The sequence below is a fragment of the Elaeis guineensis genome, chromosome 7, assembly GCF_000442705.2.
Source record: "Elaeis guineensis isolate ETL-2024a chromosome 7, EG11, whole genome shotgun sequence".
NCBI classification, from domain to species: Eukaryota; Viridiplantae; Streptophyta; class Magnoliopsida; order Arecales; family Arecaceae; genus Elaeis; species Elaeis guineensis.
The window spans coordinates 84,326,187-84,332,265 of NC_025999.2; the positions used below are offsets into that span (position 1 = coordinate 84,326,187).

The window sequence follows — 6,079 nt, forward strand, 5'->3', positions numbered from 1 at the left end:
TGGATTAGGTGGAATCGGGGATTGTCCAGTATTTAGAAGACGATCTAATTTTTGGGACAGTTCATCTACCTTTTGATGGATATCTATGGATTTCTACTTCATATATTCCACTCTTTTTGAGTTTAACATGGGTTTATCTCTAATAGAGGCAGACATATGATGTAATGAATTTTCACTTAAAATTTCAAACAGTTGCCATGCCTCATCCTCACTTTTCAGCATGAATGTCCCACCGCATGATGCATCGACCATTTGTCGATGTCTTTCAGAGAGCCCATCATAAAAATATTGGATTAACTGCCACTTGGGTACAGCATGATGGGACATTTTCTAATAAGGTCTTTTAATCTCTCTCATGTTTCATGAAATATTTCTCCATCTAATTGGGAAAAACTAGTTATGGCTTTCCTTATTTGATTAGTTTTTCCTATGGGAAAGTATTTCTTGAGAAACTCTCCTTGCAGCTGGTCCCAGGTTGATATAGTCATAGAATCCAAAGTATGTAACCAGTATTTGGCTTTGTCCTTAAGTGAAAAAGGGAATAATTTCAACCTAAGAGCATCATCAGAGAAGTTGTGAATTTTGACAGTTGAGCATATTTCAAAAATTCTTCAAGATGTTTATAAGGGTCCTCATTACTAAGTCCATAAAATGAAGGTAACATTTGATTATACTGGACTTAATTTCATATTGAGTGGCCTCCACAGGGGTACTTGAATACAAGGAGAGTAGGTATATGTGGAAGGAGTAAAGTACTCCTACAATTGCTTGGGTGGATCATTCTCCTGATTTCGGTCCATCTTTTTACGTCTGTTGGCTCTAAGGGTTCTTTCTATTTCTGGATCAAAAGGTTGGATTTCTGGTCGTAACGATCTACGGCCAAGCATACACCTTACAATTATACTGTAGAGCACACACAGAAATTTTTTTTTTTTTATAATATATATTTTTATAATAAAGTGAGAAAAGAATGAAGAAAATCTAAAGAGAAGAACCTAAGAATTTAAATCTATGAAAAGGAGAAATTAATTAATGTTTAGATGTTAATTGCAATCAACTTAAACAATCATAGACTCTCTATCCTAAGGTTAACTTAGATCTAGACAGCTCCTAACTTTCAAGACCGCTTTTGAGCACTCCAAGCTCAAGACTGACTAACTGACTCGGTCAGGTAAGCGTAAATGTGGGAGGTTCCCTGCTCGTTGCTTTCCTTAGACACCAACTAAGTTGGCCAGGTCAGTCAACGGAACCAATTGAAAACCACTTTCTTTAACCACTTGCCTTAGACACCGAGCAATTAACCAATCCGCACTCGGTTCAACTCTAGAGCTTTCTTATCCTATTGAGCTCGAAATTCCTAGGGCTGACGTCTAGTTGATTTTAAATTAAGTCTAGGTTATGCAAATGCAAGGGAGTGATTTGTGGGCCAAGGAAGGGTGATCAAATCCTCACCTTATCTGGTTAATGGGTTATTGCCCTTAAGATTAATTATGGAGATGCAATGCAAGGAAACAAGGTGTCCAATCAGGTTAGAAATTTTTATATTTGAGGTTACGCTATTTTAGTTAAGTGTTATGAAATGTCAGTGGCTTCTTTTTTTTTTTTAGTTTATATTTTATCTTTTTATATATATTATTATATTTTTTAATTTTTTTTTTAGTTTTGCAAGAAAATAAATTTAAGTGATTAAGTCTAAAAAAGTAATAAATCACTATGCTATAAAAAGTAGCAAATTATTCTAAGCAGAAAAATTTCTAAGATTAAAAAGTAGTAAATTATTTATGCAAGGTAATTATGTAATTATGCAAATAAGATTATCTAGCTAGAAAGTACTAAAAAAAAATTAGAGCAGAAATAGAAACTGAAAAGCATTTTTTTTTTTTTAAAAAAAAATTTAATTTTTTTAATTCAATCGTACCAAGATCCCCGGCAACGGTGCCAAAATTTGATGCGTAGTCGTTGATAGCACCAAAAATAACTCTACTCACTACGTAGGTAGGATGAGTCGAGATCGTATCCTCAGGACCTTGGGCTAAGTTGAGATTGTAAGGTAAAAGAAAGAAGCGTTGTTTTTGATTTAGAAAATAAATTATCTTAAAATTGAGGTAATTAAAAAATAAAGAGCTCGGAGTTTTGAATTAATTTGTACTAGCAGAGTTGTATCTCTTTTTTAACTAAATAGATGTGATTAATCTTAGGAAAAATACCTGTCTTTCCTCGGCACGCTCCGTACCCGTAGATCACGGCGTCTCTCCGAAAAGTACTAGGTAAACAACTCTTCTTTCTCGGCACGCCCCGTATCCGTAGATCACGGCGCGTCTCCGGAAAGTAAAAGTTGTTCCTAATATTAATCTAACAAGAAAGCATAAATAAAAGCATATGAAAGGGAGCAAATAAAGAACTCATGACAATTTAAATAAAAAGCATAATCTTTATTGCATATAAAGAAATACAGGAAAGTTTAGAACAATAAACCATCTCTGTGTCGTTACAAAATTTCTTCTCCACTCCCGAGACTGCTAGCCTAGCTGCTCATGAAGTAGTCCCTTTCTATTCCTCTATGCAAGGCTCTAGAAAATTTCTGGGCTCCCCCTCTAATGGGAGTACAAAAGCCTTTTTATAGATATTAGAGGGGAGGAGTTTTACATGGTTTTCGATGTGGGACTAAAAAAAAATACAAATTTTTTCACTTAAGATATTTCCAAATAAAAATTTTTTCCTTTAATTTGCTCGCCACTGTGTCTGCGGTGCGCGCCTGCCTGCGTCCGTCCGTCCGCATCCACGCTCCCCACGCCCACGAGCTCATGCCGCATCCTTCCTCACACGTTCCGCTCCTACCCGCGTCCGCCCGCATCCATATTCGTCCTGCCCGCGTCCACGCGTTCATGCACGCCCACGTTCACGTGCGCGTCCCACGTCCTTTCTTCTTTGAATTCACAAATTTCTTCTTTTGAATTCACGTAACGCGCGCCAGATCTTTTGTTTTGAATTCATGCGCCCAGAGCATTATTCACGTGAAATTTTTTTTGTATATTCCAAAAAGAAACAAAAGTTCTTCATAATGACATCTATATCTTTTTGGATTCCTTGCATAGTATCTTCATTTTCTATAATATCAGATGCGTCTTTTTTTATTTTAATTTTATTTTAAGTCTAATTTTCTTCAAACTTGAGTCTTTTTGATCTATGAATCGGACTCTTTGTATCGACGATCACCTTTCCTGTAAAACATAAAAAAACATCAAATTCTTAATAAATAAGATAAATTAAATATAATTTTTTAATTTAAAATACTTAAATTAAGTGTTTATCATGAACCACGCCTGTAGACCGCATGACTATTTTCGTGGACGTGCCCTGATTTCATGGACCGACCGACCAGTCTACCATGCACTGGAGGTAATATTTTTTATTTTACGATATTTTGGCTTAATTTTTGCTCTGATTTTTATTTGAAAAATTTAAAAAAAATATGCATTAAATTTTTTAAAAAAATTTTATCATTTTGATGTTTAAATTACTTAATTAAATGAACATCTATTTTTTATAAATATCTCTAATTTTATATTTTTTTAAAATTATTTATTTTTATAAGAAAATCTAATTTATTAATGAAATTAGATTTTTAAGAAGATGTTAGCACCATAAATTATCAAAAATACCTATAATAAATATAAAAATATATCACTTATCAAAAATCTTTGAGCACGGCACATGCTGACATGTATATTTCTTCCTTGGGCATGTGAAGAGTGGTGGCTTCAAAGGTGACATGGACAAATCCAAGTATGGCCCTATGGATCCAAAGCTAAATGCATTAAAACTTATTGACTGAAAATAAATAACTGAAGTGAAATCAATCTAATAGGGCTTCTTCCATCCAAATCGAATCTAAATCATATCGTTGACTTCTGATGGCTCTGGTGTTGCACCAATTCTCCCGAGGTGGGGAGAACTCGATCCTATCGAGTATGGGTCGATTCTGCTCTGGTGATGCTCTAGTAGATCTGGATCAATACGTTGCAGGTCTTCTCAAGTGATTCAGATATCTTCAGACTCTGATCGACCTCGTCATTTGATCAAATACCGCTGATAGCCTGACTTCGGGTGGAGAGGATCTACTCGTTCAAAATTCTCGCAATCTGATCGTGTTTTGCTGACATTTTGGCTGGTGGATACTCAGGGACAGATTCGCTCTCAAAGGTTAGTTCAGGCTCAAATAACTCATAGGTATTCGAGTTGGTTCTTTATAGGCGATAAGATCTGTAATGTTTAAAGTAGAGCTAATCCCAAAATCAGAAGGTAAGTCCACAACATACGCATTTGATTCGATTTTCTTTATGATCTTAAATGGACCTACTCCTCAAGCATATAACTTCTTCACAGCTCCAGATGGGAACCGTTCAGGCCTCAATCGAACCATCACATAGTCTCCCTCCGCAAACTCTTGAGCACGTCGATGAGAATCTGCATTCTGCTTATAAACTTTATTGCTAATGCTAATTTTTTTGCTGATCTCTTTATGCATACTCTTGACATGCTGTGCAAATGACTCTGCAGATTTGAAAATCCTAGCATGCATGGATAGTGGGATGAGGTCTATTGATTTTTTAGCTTGATATCCATGAACTACTTCAAAAGGACTCATGCCAATGGATCTATTAACAGAGTATTATATGCAAATTCGGCTCGGGGCAGCAAAAGTTCCCAATTACCCATATGTTCTTCAATCAAGCAACGTAATAGATTTTCAAGACTCCTATTGACCACTTCGGTCTGATCATCCGTTTACGGATGATAGCAGAAGAAAATTTTAGTTTTGTACCTAGAAGGTGCCATAGGATTTTTCAAAAGTAGCTCATGAATCTAACATCCCTATCAGAAATAATGGTTTTAGGCAATCTATGTAGCCTAACAATCTCATCAAAGTATATCCTTGCAACTTTCAATGCATCAGACGTTTGGCAACAGGACAAGAAATGGATCATTTTTAAAATCTATCTACAACCACTAGAATAGAATCATGCTTCCTAGTTATCCTAAGTAATCCTAAAATAAAATCCATACTAACATCTTGCCAAGGACAGTCTGGTATAGGTAAGGATGTATATAGACCGATATTTTATTTTTCCTGTTTGGCCACAGCACACGTTCTACATTGGGCAACAATTCAGGCGATGTCTCTTTTTAAGCTTGGCCAAAAAAATTGAGCTTCTATCAACTCTATGATTTTATTCCTACCAAAATATCTAGCTAATCCTCCAGCATGTAGTTTCCAAACTAGAAAATCTCTTAAAGATGTACAGGGGATACACAACCTAGTTTCTCTAAATAGGTAACCATCCTGCAGGGTGTACTCACTACATTCTCTAGATGGCCCTTTACGTAAAGCGATAAGTATGTCATTAAAATCTGGACACTCCTCGTAATTTTATTTAACCTTATCAAAATAACAACTTCTATACTAACGGTGGACAATAAAGTATGACAATGACTCAGGACATCAGCAGTACGATTCTCTATACCCGTATGGTGTTTCAAAATAAAAGTATAGGCTTACAAAAACTCGACCCACCTCCCATGTCTATGATTCAATTTTTTTTGAGAATTCAGGAATCGAAGGGCCTCATGGTCAGAGTACAAAATAAATTCTTATGGTAGTAAGTAATGTCTCTAATATCTTAAAGCTTGGATTACCGTATAAAACTCCTTATCATAGGTAGAATATTTGAGTTTAGAATTGTTAAGTTTTTCGCTAAAGTATGCTATCGGATGACCTTCTTAACTAAGGACACCACCAATCCCAACTCCTGATGCATCACATGCTACTTCAAAAACCTTGAAAAAATTAGATAGACGTAAGACTGGGGCATGGGTCATCTTATCTTAATGTCTAAAAAGGCTCTATTGGGTGCCCTAGTCCATTCAAAATCTTTCTTTCTAATACAGTCAGTGATGGGAGTGATTATGGTGCTAAACCCTTTTATGAACTTATGATAAAAGGTTGTTAATCCATGAAAACTCCGTACGTCATGCACACTCTTGGGTACCGGCCACTCAACTATTACTCTAATTTTTT

At 35.7% G+C, this 6,079-nt stretch overlaps 1 non-coding gene across 1 annotated transcript; it reads left to right on the forward strand.

The window, feature by feature from the left end:
• The first annotated feature begins 311 nt into the window (after window positions 1-311).
• LOC140859553 (small nucleolar RNA R71) lies at window positions 312-416 on the forward strand. The gene has a single exon (XR_012143090.1). It is a non-coding gene; the product is annotated as a small nucleolar RNA R71 (small nucleolar RNA).
• The last annotated feature ends 5,663 nt before the right edge of the window (window positions 417-6,079 follow it).